Below are 16,684 nucleotides of genomic sequence, written 5' to 3' on the forward strand. Positions count from 1 at the left end.
ATCTACATCTTATTCAAAACGGACTATATTTGGACCAGAAAAAAGTAACACGACTGGACACACTTTCTGCCTTGATACAAAGCACGTTTGAGCACAGTTTAAGAGAGTATAGTTGCATTTTTTTTACGACTTCTCCAGTTTTTAAACAGGGGGGGGGGGATATATCCCCTAACCCAAAATGGTCAGTATTAACATGGACCAGTGATTGGAATCGGCAAAGTGATGCATCTTTAACGATTTTTGAATTTTTTTTTTTAACAGCAGCTTTTTTATTCACGAACGGGCTCTAGTAAAAGTTTAAAAACACTGAAAATTTTGTGCGAAACGTGTTAGCCGTTTCGTGATGGGGAAAGTATACAATATTATTATTTACTTTATTTTATTATTACTTTTTTATTTATTTATACATTTATTTTCTTTTATTATTATTATTTTTATTTTTATTTTTTTTTACATTCTTCCATCTAACCTACGATATACATAATACAAATTCTTAACTCCTATTTAGTAACATATAAAGTTAGAAATATAAACCGTTTTATTTAAACGGATTACATTTCGGATTATAATTGAGATTACCAAAAAATTATAAGAAGTTATATTTTAGCTCATTCAAACATAAATATGAATTTTCAAAAATATTTTACTAGTCAAATACGTGGCAGTAAATACTAGAGGGAATAATTGTATCTCTAATAACACACAGGTGAATTTTTAACGGAAATCGTCCTTACACAAGCTTGCCTCTCTTCAACTTTCGAACATCCCAAAAAACGTTATCTGAAAATGGACAGTCACCTGTAGACACTTTCTTATAAATCTATAGCTGAGTACTCACATAAACGGAAACAACATTTAAGCTATGTTATTGTGGATTATTGTCATTTGGAAAAATAATTGAAAAAAAAATCATATTTAAACAGAAGTTTAAATATATATAAATAGAAATTTATAACATAAATTTTTTGCATCTAGCCTTAGCCAAGTGAAGCAGTGTTTCAAGCAACTAAGCAATGAAATACATTTAATAATTTCATCCGAATGTTCTATAGTTCTGTATAGAACTAAAGAAAAACTGGTCTTGTAAATGTATAACCATTAATTACAAGCGACTGTTAATATATATCGATATATAAGAGAATAATCATATTAAAATTCTGCGCAAAAAATACTAATCAGCTGTTCTTACCTCTATTCAGCTCTGGTGAAGTTGATTAATTATAACTGATTATTTTGCACATAATGGACACATCTAAATGAATAATACATGTACAGTACTATAATCGTTTGGCAAGTTACAGAGCCATCTACATAATTTTCTTTTTTTAATGAAATTAACTCGTTATTTATTCAGTGTGAAAAGTAATATTATTTAATAAATTATTAATATAATTACTGATTGAAAAAGGTTACTATGCATGGAATATGATATGCATAATTATATAAGTAATCGTATATATATTCTGGTTTTGTTATTTATATTTTTGTTGATTATTATTTTGGCGCATTTGCCAAAATCCCAAAATTATATCGCTCATAAAACGGAAAATAATTTACAGTAACATTTTTACATAATATTAGGATACTTCAGATCGGATATAAACTAGTAAAGTTTAGTCTAGAAAATATCAGATTAAAATATACACTGCATTAGCAACATCCCCGCCCCCTTGTGTAGGAATTGATTGGTCTGTGACGGTGATGAAGGGTTAAAGTCGGGAACGGCTGATTGAAGATTATAGTAGTTGGCACATTCTGGGGATCAGTTGCTGAGTGAGTAACTGGGAGGAAGAATGGGTCGGCGTTGAGATCTTTCCGACTTCGAACGTGGGATGATTGTGGGGCAGATGTACAGATGCCAGTATCTTGACAACAGCCAACTTCCATACAGTTAATAAACAGGACTTTTCCCAACTGCATGGGAAAACAGCAAATTTAAAACTAATACTGTAAAATCTAGAATTTCAGGATTCATATCGACCCATCGCACTGCTCCCAGTGGCAAGCAAATTGTTTGAAAGATTACTCCATGTGAGAGTTATAAAACACTATGAAGCGGCAGGCCTACATGCCAGAAACCAGTATGGCTTCAGACCAGGATCCTCAACTGTGGACGCACTGGGAAACTTGCTAAGGATATTCCAGGATTGTAGACGAAAGTATCTGCTGCTCATCTCTGTTGACTTTGCTGGAGCGTTTGATTCACTTTGGTGGCCATGCGTCCTGGCAAGGTTGAGGGAGGCTGAGGTGCCTCTTAACCTCTAAAAAGTAATTGAAAGCTATTTAACGCAAAGAAGAGTGGAAATCAACGTACACTATCAAAAAATAACAAGAGAGGTGCACAGAGGATGTCCGCAGGGGTCGGTGCTCCGGCCGCTCCTGTGGACAATGGTCCTCGATGAATTCCTGACGACGGACCTGGGTTCTGTGGCAGCACACGCCTTCGCGGACGACTTGACATTGACGGTAGAGGCGGACTCCAGGGCCCAATTGGAGACGCTGGCAAATCAGGCACTGCAGCGGCTGCAGCAATGAGCATCAAAGAACCAGCTGAAAATATTGTCAGACAAGACCTCATCGATTCTCCTAAAGGGGACTCTACAACTACGACGACCCCCGCAAATTAAAATCAACAATGTAACAATCAAATTTGTGAGCCAACTGAAGTATCTGGGCGTTATCCTAGATAAAAACCTGACGTTCTAGCCGCATTTGAAATACATAAGAAGAAAAATCAGAGGATACTCTGGACTGGTAACCAGAATCACAAGGAAAGATTGGGGACTCAAGAAAAAAAACACTGATGCTTTACTATAAAACAACCTTCCTGCCAGCAATCACCTACGCAGCAGCGGTGTGGTATCCAAAAACGACACTGGTAGCCAACAAAAGAACACTAGAAATGACCCAAAGGACCATACTGCTATCAACAACGCGTGCTTGCAGCACGGTAAGTACCCCAGCATTGCAGGTACTTGCTGGAGCGCTCCTTCTGGACCTGGAGGCACTTCGAGCGGGGCTACTGTTTTTGCTGGCCAGGGGAGTGGCCGCTACCCATCAGGATACACGACTGACCCGGCGGAAAACCTAAAAAACGAAAAAAATTAGGCTACAGACCCACCTCCTAGATCTTTGGCAAAGGTGGACAGAGACTACAAAAGGCGAAGTAACAAAAAGATTTCTACCAGACCTCCGGAAAATATACCCAAAGCAGCCACCGTGGTACTTCCCAGGGTACCATATGACAACGCTATTAACCGGACACGGACCCTACAAGGAGAAGCTGTTTGGCTTCGGACTCGTTGAGGACCCAAACTGTATATGTGGGGAAAGCGAAAGCTAGAGCCACATAGTCTATGATTGTCAACACTATGAAGACCTCAGAGGACTACTAATAACAAGGTTGAGATACCTCCCAAAAGGACTGGAGCACCACTTCCTAGACACTGAGGATGAATATAGGGCGCTCTCCCAGTATGCGCAAGACCTATTCACCAGGAGAAAAACACTAATAGCTATCTACATCAACGTACACAGAGATTGACAAAAATAGCCGCCAAATGTGACAGAAAACTGAAACCCCGCAGGGGACCAGTACGTGGACAAGAAGGGTGCTGATCACACGGAAAAGAAAAGCAAGGACGGGGCTCGCCCCATGTGACAAAACAGAACAGAACACAGCACAGAGAGTAGAGAACAGACTAAACGCAGCACAGCTGCAAACAGCCTGATGGCGATCTGAAGAGGGCACTCTAGCCCTCTTCACCTATTATTCCCACTTCCTTGGGGGGGGACGTTTTATGTTCCCTCTCCTCCACCCCCAAACTTCTACTCTGGTGGCGCATGGGCATGCCCCACTGAAAACTGGGGCTATCTACTCTATTGGCTCCATATTTCTGTCTTTTCCCCCCAATCTTCGGTCTTCCTCCCCTCTCTACCTTCATCATAGCGAAAGCTCCACACGTCAAAAACTTAATATGATAAAATTACCTTACGTCCAAAACTCGGCCTAGCAAAGCAAAGCGATATTACCCCTACGATAGCGCAGATTTTTTATTTATTTATATATTTTTTCTTTATTTATTTATTTATTTTATTTTTATATATTTTTATTTTATTTTTATATATTTTTTTATTTTTTAAGGTCCTAGCGGCCGAAATCCCAGGAAATTAAGCGGCAGGACCTGCCAGAGTGAATCTACAGCTACTGGGTTCCTGGTCTGCTTCCACGGGGCGTAATTGGGACAACGGTGGGCCTCAATAGGGGTCCAACGGCTAAATGACCAGACGAACAACGGTACAGAACACAACATGAACAATTCCCACACACTTTTAAATCTCTGGAATTTCCCATTGAACTGGTTCACCACAATGAAAGCAACGCGGAGATGGGGGTAACCCCTGGTGCCGTATGACAACAACACACACTTACAGTTAATTCCACACAGCCGGACACAACTAGAAGCCACTGCAAACCGGGAAATTGACTCCCTGCAAACCTGGGAAAAACAGAACCACCTAACGATATCACCAACGAAGACATCCTCAATACTCCTCAAGGGCTCTCTCGACACCAGAAGGCCACCAAAAATCAAAATAGAAGGAACCACGATTAAACTAACTACAGAACTAAAATACCTCGGAATCGTGTTGGATAAAAACTTATCCTTTACCCCACACCTCGTCTATCTCCAGAGAAAGAGCAAGAACTACTCAGCCCTCATAGCAAGAGTCACAGCAAAGATTGGGGACTGAAGAAAACAACCCTGTCTCTCTTTTACAAGGCTTTTTTTTTTTTTTTTCATCCCGGCCGTCTCATACGCTGCAGGGATTTGGTACAACAAAGCAACCACAGCTGTCAACAAAGAGAAATTAGAATTAATACAGCGTAGCATCTTGCTCACCGGGATCACTCCCCCTGGACCTGTAAATTGTCCGCTGTGGCTTGCTTTTTCAACTATCAAGGGGGAAAAGTGTAACCTAAATCGGCTTCACTACCGATCCAACCAACAACAGCAGCAACAACAGAGAAAAAACGTCTTATCAACCATCTCCGGCAAACCTGGCAGTCCCGATGGGCAGAATCAACTAAAGGCGCCATAACCAGGAAATTCATCCCGGACGTTACCCAAGTCTACCCCCCCATCAGCCGGTCTGGTTCTCACCGGGGTTCTACACCACCTTCCTTCTAACGGGGCACGGTTCCTTTAACGCCAAACTTTCGACTTCAGAATAAAAGAACTACCACTATGCCACTGCGGTGAAAACTAGATATGGACACATCTGATAAAGATGCCACTTTATAACAAAAATATATTTCAACCAGAAGGATCGGGAACTCTTTGTGCTGTGGGAGGAGGAGCACTACGGATCACTCTCACAATTTGCGCACGAACTGTTCACCAGACTACGTGCACTACCACAACTTCCCTAGACTCGACACTGGAACTCTGACAACCGAAACGGACAACCACGACTAGGCTTTACTGGTTGGGACCTAGGTCCCATGAGTGACACCATCCCACACTGACACCCTGATTATTAGACCAGCAGTGGACGGAATCCTATCCCAAGACTGAACAACTATTGGTCAGTCTTGGGACAGATTGACCAATAGCTGACCAACGCGGACCTGACGAAGCCGCAGCTTTTCTGCATACACGCCATGTTGGCGATCTGAGCCGGCTCCCTTGTCCGGCCCTTTCTTCTCCTTCACCCAGGCAGGAAAGAAGAGACGGCTTCGTTGTCTCCTCCTCTCCTCGCCGACCCCACTCTTCCCTCTGGTGGGGCATGGGCATACCCCACTGATTCCACCTGGGGTCGTCTTCCCTATTGATCTCATTCTTCCGTCTTTATTCCCCCAATACTCATCATCCCCACCCCACTATCTGTACGCAAGCGAATGCCCCACACGTCAAAAATAACCGTATCTAAATTACACTGTTCGCCCATCATTTTGGCTTTTCCAATTCTAGCGCAATATCCCCATGCAATTTTTTTTTTTAGGTCCTGGCCACTGAAATCTCAGGAAACTAAGTGGCAGGGCCTGCCAGAGTTTAAAAAAAAAAAAAAAAAAAAAAAATTAAACTACTGGTTACCTGGTCTGCCTCCACGGGGCGAAGTGCGGGCAACGTTGGGCTTCAGCAGGGGTGGAGCGGCTAAATGGCCAGAGGAACAACGGTACATAACATTACACACTCACGTGATCCATACACTTAAATCTCTGGCCTTCCCAGTGAACTGATACACTCACAATGAAAGTATCGCGGAGATAGGGGAAACCCCTGGTGCCGTTAGACACTTAACACACTTTGCACAGTTAATTCCATAGAAAACTAGTAAAATATTTATGCCTGGAATTGGTTAGGCATCCACAGATTATAATCAGATTTTATTTATTCATCACAGAGATAGTCCATGAAGTAAACTCAGAGTAAACAATTTGGTTATAGGGGAGCATAAAGCGCACCAACGGAAAGAGTGGCTAATCCTCTCTAAAAATATCTGACTGTATATTATATAATTGCACTATCATGTTTCAAGCTTGAAAAAGCTATCAATATGGAAAGTACTACTGGTCCCTCCAAAAAATTCTTGAATGCATCAATCAATCCAACTTGTAAGGTTTAGGAGCATCAGCAAAAAAAACCTTTTATTTATATCCATTTTTACTAATTTAAATATATATATATATATATATATATTTATTATTCTTTAAACCGCTGAAAATGATCTTAGTATTTATACGGACTTGACGCAATTTTCTTTTGTCCATAAATTTAAAATTTACTCTCCTAAACATCTAGATAGCTTTTATTTGCAGTAAACGCATTAAATTATATAAACATTAACCATAATTATACGAGTATTTTGGCCATCTTAACATAACAGCGCTCTTTAAGGAGAACTTCAAAGAAAATCATTTGGCAAGGTTAGTTAATTACCATATACTGAATAACACAACATGCTGAACTGTTAGCCAATATAACTATATTTTATGATTTCTTAAGAGCGCCAAACTAAAAAATAGGTTTTTCATTAATTATCTTTGGTGCTTTACATAATCAAAAGTATCCAACTTTGCCCTTCGAACAGTTCCAGTGAGTAACTGTTCATTAATTTTTTAGCCGATTTACAGAAAAATCTGTGGCTCAAATATTTCATGCATCCGATTATATAAATAGTCTGAAAGACACGAACACTTTAAACAAGTCATGTTTACAACCCGAGAACCAAGTCTGTGAACAAGTCACGAGTTTCTTCAAGTAAACTTGCATCACCTGAGGCTAACTTGAATGCCACATGGAAAGCAGATAAAATGAAGAAAAAAGCAACAACTGCTACTGCAACGTACAGTATATGTGACTATCATAAACGCTTTCTTCAATTTTTTCGAGTTATTTAAAATAATTCATCAAACATGATTATGGCACGAAAACAATGGTTGATATTATTAACAGACTCAGATTTTAAGGAGGTAAAAAGAGCGTTACTATTCATGTGGGAGACTAATGATATTAAATGAACACGATATGTCGATCTAGTTAATGAATATAGGATCATGCTGAAAAACATGGTTCAAGTACGGTCAGAATGTATCGTGTCTGCAACCTAGACACGCTAAGAGGAAACATATGCTTAACGCCTTATCGATTAACTCAATGCTTGAGGAAACCCGCAAAGCTTTGGGGGGAGGGATTTCTTTTTTTTTTTTAGCAATGTGACCCACCTCAGTAGGTACAAGGACTCTATTTTTAGATTATGGCATACATTGGAACAATGGTGGTGCAAAGGCCTTTGCCAATATCACTGAAGAGACCTTAAAGGATCAGGGAAACTGTTGATAGGAGGAAGAACAGAAGTAATATAGACTCGAGTTCATCTTATGACATGGGTAAAAGTACCGTTTGAGCGCGTCTCAAGAGTTCTTGCTTGTGGCTGCAAAAGTGAGTCGAGGATAGCAAAGTTTCAAACTAATAATAGAGGAAACATATTTAAATAATGTCAATAGGTGTAAACTATACAAGATCACTCAGTCTTAACTGCATCTACAGAAGATGCAGTTAACAACGATCTTGATGCAGTTAAGACTAAGTGATCTGCATCTACAGATCACTTAGTCTTAACTGCATCAGGAGTGTTGTTAATAAAATGAGTAAATTTGAACTCCTGATTGTGAAAACTGACACAATAGAGCTAACGGAAACGTGGTAACATCCAGAAATAATGGATGACGAGTTTCGCAGTGGTATGTAGGAAAGTTAAGGAAGATGGAAGGTGTGCCGATTCCCTTCAAAAGCAAAAACTGGAGCAGGCAATCAAATGATTAGATTTCGAGTTGCACTGGTGTTCTCCATAAAATCACATTATTATATTTTTATTCATTGCACTGGATCAACCGTTTACAGGCCTCTGGTCTATACAATCGTGATCCGATTCCACTGACCTCGGATGTTGACCGTGCGTTTCTGATCAAGTGCTTGTTTTGTCCCCCGCTGCGATTTATCCCTGATAAATCTGGAATTATTGTGCATAAACGCCACTATAGCGAATCCAAGTTAAAACTCACGTCACATGTCAATTTTATGCCTGAGTTGTCGAATATTAATTAGCCTTTATATGCAGTCTCAGACACATTACACTAACGTATAAGGTTCAGTTATCTTGGATGGAAACTAGTATCCCTAATAAATTGTCCACTATATGTAGGATAATACTAGAAACAAATTAGCATATTATTTATTATTTTGAGAGGTGTAAAATTACATTACGTTGATAAGTGTTCTACCCGAATGTAGGTCCTAAATTGGGGAATTTTATAGAGATTACTTCATTGTTTTCATTGCTTTTCATACATGTTTTAGAGGTTTTTTTTAGGGGTTTATAGTCATGCGTGTTCGAGGCCGAACTGCCTGTTTCTGAAAGGAAACAAAAATAATAATAAAATAACCGGATAACTCAAGGGGAAAACCCCATACCTCCGCTTAAGACCGGCTAAATCAAACCCCAGTGAAAATTCCGTCAGGAATTTCTTTGGTTTCAGATGGTACTTGAACGCAAAACCTTGTTAAATGGATTCCAGGTGACCAAATCACTATACCAAGATGGAAATTTACAATTACATTATTTTCTTAAATTACTTCAGGATCATTTCTTTATATATCAAGTGGTTATAAATTCCTAACTGTTCTGAAAATATATAAAGTGTATTAAAAAAAGTGTATGCATAAAATGAAATGGAATTTTTTTTATTTTTTTTTATTTCTTCGAGAAAGAAAAGAATTTCCAATTTTTAAGACCAGATGGCAAAAATTTTGTTATAATAAAAAACACATTTACAAAAATTTCCATTATACAGTATATCAAAGATATTCTAGGGGTTCATCTCGTTGATCTATAACTTGAGATAGACAAAGAACACCACTGTTTGCTCGCCTACAGGAAGTCTATGCCCTGGTGGATAGCATAGATGGTATAATCACCGTCCTCCACACACCAGATGGAAATGACCCGAGTTCAAATCCCTATCAATGACGAGAGAAATTTTTATGGGTCTTTTTCACAATGTGGATGAGTTAGTTGGCTCAAGTGAGAATAACATGTTTTTTTCTCCCGGAATCGACCACAGAACATACGCAGCTTACAGATATAATAATATATGCGGGGCAATATGGCCTAACTTGCTGATGCGCTTAAACCCTACAACAAGCGACCGACCAATCAACCAACCAGGAAGACTGTAAAGTTGGATGAAACCTCATGTGGCTTGTTACATCGTTTTAAGAGCTCTTAAAGAAACAGAATTATCTCCATAAGCACGACCTTTAAAATACCCCCTACAATCTGCAGTAGTCAAGTCAGGTCCGGAGAAGGTGGAGGCCAAATTACTGCGATGGTTGACGATCGATTATTTTTTCAGGTGCAAATGTTTCATGGAATGGAGCAGAAACTGGTCGAGTGATATGTGACGGCACTGCATCGTGCATGAAGTTTGTCTTGAAGGCATTAACGCTCTCGTAATCCCAGTATAAATCTTCTCTAAAGGTTTTTAAGGATTGTCCTATAACAGTTATGGTTTCGATTCCATGACAAGTAAGCCTTTCGAAAATTTTTAACTAGTATAAATGAAGTAGTAAAACGGAACCACACAACCACCAGAACTGGAACATGGAGGGGGGGAGAGAGAGAGAGAGAGAGAGAGAGAGAGAGAGAGAGAGAGAGAGAGAGAGAGAGAGAGAGAGAGAGAGAGAGAGAGGCAGTGTTTCCTGAAATTGATGTGGTGATGATTTGAAACCCAACTGCAAAATTATGAGCGTTCACTGTCCCATTCAACGAAAAATGTGCTTCATCAGTCCAGAACACATTGCCAATCAAGACAGAATGAGCACCGTAGCCGAGTGGTCATGCAGAAGGGTGCATAAGTATACGTGCTTTGAGTGACCAGGTTTCAAGCCCGCAACTGCTAAATACCGTGCTGTTTCTTGTATTCTCTCTGTCTTGTGAACTCCTCTGATCGTGTGGTCGCCCAGGAGTACAAATAGAAAATTTATTTTATGGTTCCTTTTACATTTTATTCGACACCCACTGCCAACGCCTTTAGGTTTATCTATGGATAATATTTCATGAATCATTGTGATTTTACGAGGATATTGGTGCATGTAAACATGAAGAACCATACTGAAAGTGCTCCAACAATTCGAAAGCCTATATGTGTGCTGTGAGCAGAAAGTCTTGTCTGACAATTTTGATTGGTTATTATATGTGGTTACAAAGGAACTGGATGCAAAAAATAATTTTGATATCATATATTTGGATTTCAGGAAAGCTTTTGACACTGAAGATAGCCTGTTCAGCGACAGATGAACACACACAGATTCTGCTATCGCTGTAACCGCTTTCGGTCGAACTTGAACACGTGGTCAAGGTTATCAAATTGTAACAGGGTGCTTAATAATTTTTTAATAACTGAGAACAAAGTGGAGGAGAAATTGTTGAAGTTAAACATAAAAAGGCACCCGGGGTCGATGGGATCAATCCAGTTATATTAAAGGAGGCGGCAAAGGAAGTAAGCAAACCCTTAGCCATAAATATGAGAGCATCCTTGGAATCAGGGGAGGTCCCCACGGACTGGAGATGTGCAAGTAAAGTAAAAAAGTAAAGTGCAGCCATTATCAACCCACTGCAGGATGGAAGCCTCCTCAACAATTCATGTTGAGGGAAATGGACCATAATCTGCCACGCTGGTCCAGTGCGGGTTGGCAGATCGACCGTATTCAGCAGTCAGGGGCTTGAACCCCGGTCTACTCAAAGAGCGTGTGCTACTGCACTCCCGCTCCTGCCCACTCGGCTACGGAGGCCGTCTGTCCCCCAATTCACAAAGGGAGATCGAAGGGTGACACGAGTAATTACAGACCAGTTAATTTAACTTCTGTTCCGGGTAAAATAATGGAGTCACTGGTTAAAGATGCATTGCAGGATCATCTAGACAAGACTGCAGCAATAATTCAGACACAGCTGGGTTTGTTAAGGGAAAGTCTTGTCTGACAAATTTGATTGGATGTGGTTACAAAGGAACTGGATGCAAAAAATTATTTTGATATCATATACTTGGATTTCAGGAAAGCTTTTGACACGTTGCGCATGGAAGACTACTGTACAAATTGGAGCAGAATGGTATTAAGGGTAAGTTGCTACAATGGATAAAATGATCGTGGAGTGAGAGAAGACAGAGGGTGGTAATCAATGGGTGCTGCTCTTCTTGGACTAATGTTATTAGTGGAGTCCCACAGGGTTCGGTTTTGGGTCCACTGTTGTTTTGTATATTTATCAATGATATTAATGAAGGTATATCAGGCTTAGTATCGAAGTTTGCAAATGATATAAAGGTTGGCAGGGTTGTTAATGACAGTAATGGCAGTGTGCTACTGCAACAGGATCTACAAAATTTGGGCAGATGGGCTGAGAAGTGGCAACTGAAGTTTAACATTGAGAAATGCAAAGTACTGCATATGGGTAGAAGTAACCCCAGAGAAATGTACTAACTGTGTGGTACTACACTTAAGGAGGTAGAAAATGAAAAAGACTTCCGAGTAATTGTGCAGTCAGATATGAAGTTTTCTGAGCAATGCAAACAGGCTGCCAGGGCAGGTCATGGGGTGTTGTCAATGATATACAGGAATTTTGGCAATATGGCCTTAGTTGCTAATGCTCCTAAAAAGCAAATAACAACAAGAACAACAGGAATTTTGTTAGCAGGGAAAAGGAGGTGATTGTCCCTCTGTATAAGGCAATGGTCAGGCCACGCCTTGAGTACTGCGTGCAGGTCTGGAGGCCTCATTTTAGGAAGGATGTAGATTTGCTTGAGCGTGTACAGAGAAGGGCAACACGATTGGTGAGGGGAATGAAGGGATCCTCTTACCAGGAGAGGCTTAAGTTCTGAAAATTTCAGCAGCTGGAGACTAGGCACCTGCGAGATGATCTCATTGAGGTGTCTAAGGCCTTGAATGGGTTGAGCACGCTGAATTCTGATGGGATTCTTCCACTTGTTCAGATTACGAACCTAAGGGGGCATAAATTGAAATTGAAGAAGGACAGGTGTAGAATAGATGTGCGAAAATTTGCCTTTAGCCAGCGGGTTGTAAATTGCCGGAACAAACTTCCATCTGGCGTTGTGGAAGTTGACAGGTTAAATAAATTTAAGGAGGAACTGGACAAATATTTAGAGAGGATTGTTTTGTAATTTTTTTTTTTTTTTTTTTGGCTGATGCTGCATAAGGTCATATGCTTGCTTTCTTGCATCACATGTCACTGCTACTACTACCGTCCAATTCATGGTTGTTAATTGGAGATTTCCTATTTCTTAAAATGTTACATGCTTTGAGAGCTTGAAAATGGCGAAAAGCTGTTGTTGTGGTAGTGGGGTTTTAGGAGCATCAGCGACTAAGGCCATATTGCTCCGTCTATACTGTCTGTAAATGGCGTGTGTACTGCGGTCGCTTTTCTGTTTGATAGACGAAAAACCCGAGTTTCCGGGAGTGCTAACCTCGCCTGAGACCGACTAATTCAACCACGTTGCGAAAATGGCCCACAAAAATTCCTCATGTCATCGACGGGACTCAAACTCAGTTCTTTTCCATTAAAGTATTATTTTAATGGAAAATTAAAACAGATTTTTAAATTATTTATTTCTTTAAAACATATGAATTTATTTTCATTAAAACATATGAAGTATTAAAATTCTGTCATGGAGCAATACAATATCTGTATTCTTTGCTACTTTTAACCGGGTGGAAAAGGTCCGGGTTCGAATCCTGTTCAATGATGCAATGAATTTTTATTGACCCCTTTCACAGGCGTGGACAACAACGTTTCTTCTCCCCTCCCCGGAAACTGCGGTTTTTCCGTTCAGAAAACAGGCAAATCGACCCGGTTGGTTGGTTGGCGCATCAGCAACTCGGCCAGACAAATCGACCAGGCACATCAGCAACTCAGTTATATTGGGCCGTATATATTATGTCTCTGTAACCTGTGTTCTGTAGTCGACTTTCTGGACAAAAAAAAAAAAAAAAAACACCAGTCATGCTTAGGCGATTGAATGTTTTTTTCCTCCAGAGTTGCAGGGAGAAAAAAACCATGCAATCGCCTGAGATCGACTAACTCAACCAGGTTGTGAACTATAAAAAACGTTGTGAACTATAAAAATCCCTCGCATCATGGACAAGATTCGAACTCAGGTCTTTTTCCACCCGGCGCGGAGAAGACTGTGATTGTACCAACTGTGCTACCCACGAGGGATGCAAATCAACCAGAGAACGCACGCAATTTATGAACATAATACACACGGACAAAGCACAGTATGGCCTAATAGACTAGTGCCAAAACCTCAAATACAGCACGGGCCGATAAGAGAACTCTTGGGTGGCCAAGTGGCAGTATGATGATAACAACATGACACGTTAGGAACGTTAAATTTTTCTTTTTTTTTTGTTTGTTTCTCAAAAAAAAAAAATTCCAGTTTTTATGAATGCATACAATAGTTTCTTTCCGATGAGACTTCGTTTTACCATTTTATTTTTAAAAAATTGCCTAGGACTTTATAACTGCCCTCTTATTGGTTTATTTATTAATTTTTCAGTACTTCAGATTTTTTAATCATATATACACACTGGTGTGCAAAACTTAAGGACCAGTCAGGTTTTCACCTGTAGCTTCTCATAGGAGTGGCCTGAATATGGGAAAAGCATACCAAAGGAACCTCGTGAGGTACAGAAATGATGAAGAAAATAACACCGACATAACAACGGAAACAAAACAGTACAGAGGGACTTTATTCAAAATTGGTTGCCATGATACAGATGCATCACTGCCAAAAATGGAACAAAGGGAAGAGGTGGTTCTCAGTAGGAGATATGGCCACCCCTAATGTCGATGCAGGCTTTGCACTGCCTGTTCATACTTAGAACAATATTCTTGATAAGTTCTTGCGGTAACATGATCCATTCCTCTGTCAGCGCCATCTTCAGCTGGTGAACATTTTCTGGTGGGTGAGGACGTGCCGCTAGGCGTCTCCCCAGAGCGTCCCATATGTGTTCGATGGGATTTAGATCGGCAGAAACGGTCAGGCCAATCCATACGATCAATGTCCTCACTTTCCAAAAGCATATCAACAGCTGCAGTGCGATAGTGTGGCGTTGTCATCCATAAACACGAACTCGGGGCCAATGGCACCTCGGAACAGACGCACATGGGGAAGGATTACCTCAGTACAGTAGCATGCACCGGTTACAGTACCGCCTTCCAGTATCTTGAGTTGTGTACGTCCATCCAAGATAACGCCTCCCCAGACGAGAACACCTCTACCACCATATCGATCCCATTCAGTGATGTTTGAGGGTGATACCGTGCACCAACCTCTCGCCAGATTAGCTGACATCCAGAATCGCTGCTGAGACTGAATTTACTCTCATCAGTAAAGCGTACCTTAAGTAAAGATTTTGTGGTTGTAACTTTTAGAAATAGTGTTGGTCCTTAAGTTTTGCATACCAGTGTATATATACTGTATATATATGATTTTTCCTTTTTTTTTTTTTTTTTTTCGGAAATGCAATATTCCAAAATTTTACTTTGGACAATCCATTAACGAAATGGAGGGTTATCGCCAAACAGAGAACTTCTGTGAACTCTATGAAATAATTCAAAAGTAAAAGTGGATTGCAAGAACAGTATTAAAAAAGAAAGTATTATTAGTGTTTCTCTCTCAGATAATTCTCACATTGACTATTCTGAAGAAAACGATGAGAATTGTCACCTTTTAAGGTGTTTTATTTATCTACTTATTTCTTCAGATGTTGGTCAGTCAGGTCTTGTAGGTCTCGTACCTAATCGCTTTCCATTTGCCATGACGTGTGATCGATATGCCGGAAAGGAGACCTGGCAGAGGGTCATTGAACCCATAAAGTCAGAGCACGCTAACAACAAGGCGTGGGAGAAGCTTAGTGGCCCGAAGACACTTATTAAACGAGTAAGTAGGTTGCTAGCTAATAATATTTTCATGATTTGGAACCAGGGGAAAAAAAAGAAAGAAAGAAACGTAATAAACTCTTAAGGGAATAAGTGAATAAATAAAAATTTTCTTTTCCATTGATGGAAGAAACTTTAGTCATTCGTCTTGTAATATAATATTGAAGTCAAAACAAACATGCATTGTATCAAAAGGTTCAAATTGTTAAATAAATATTCTATTTATACTCCGGGACGACCAGATAAGTCCGGAAGATTTAACCAGATAGAAAGAGAATACAGGAACATCGCCGTGTTTCGTAGTCACGTGAACTTGAACCAGGTGAGCCACTTAAACTTGGAACCATTAGAACAATTCAAACAAGTATAATTCTGCACCCTTGCTCTTGACCACTCGGCTACGCCGGCCACTTACCTACCCAACTGTGGGATACATCAACCAAGTATTTTATATTTGTATGTTAAAGTTTTACAATCCGTTTTTCTTTTTTTTTTTTTTCATATGAGTGGTTCAGTCCAGTCTCTTTAATATGAACATTAATCAATAGCTACTCTGTATGTGTGTGCGCGCGCTGCATATTTAAAAAAAAAAATTATGTATGCCGTGCGTTGCATTTCACAAATCTTTCTAAAGGCCTAAATCTAAAATTTAATGAAAATCGATTTCCTGGGAATCAATTTATTATATGCCGAGTGAGAAGAAAAATAAAACAAAATAAAATAAAAACAGAAAATAATGATTATTGACGGATTTCTATTGGTCCGATTTTAATGAAATGTGGGTAGGGTTTACAAATCTTCTTAAAAGATCAAAAATAAAATGTTATAAAACAAAATCCATCTATTGGGAGCTGATTTATTGCATGCGGACGGGCGGAAGGACATGGCGGAGATATATTCTGCAAGAGTTTCAGCATAAAGATGGTCAGGAATTTACAAGGAGGGGGCATAACAGAAACAAGAACAGTATATCGTTATAGTAATGGAAATAATTGGCAGAGAAAACTGGTGTTCCAGAAAAATAGCACATGTCGCTTATAGGATTTCTTGGGTAAGAAACGGTTATATTTTTGTTTTATTTGTTTGTTATATTTTTTTCCTCTAGTGTATACTAGATTTATTCGAATGTTCTACCGAAAACAATTTATATTAGACCATTACCGAC

Source organism: Mastigoproctus giganteus, chromosome 12, assembly GCF_048544385.1.
Source record: "Mastigoproctus giganteus isolate SK-2022 chromosome 12, ASM4854438v1, whole genome shotgun sequence".
NCBI classification, from domain to species: domain Eukaryota; kingdom Metazoa; phylum Arthropoda; class Arachnida; order Uropygi; family Thelyphonidae; genus Mastigoproctus; species Mastigoproctus giganteus.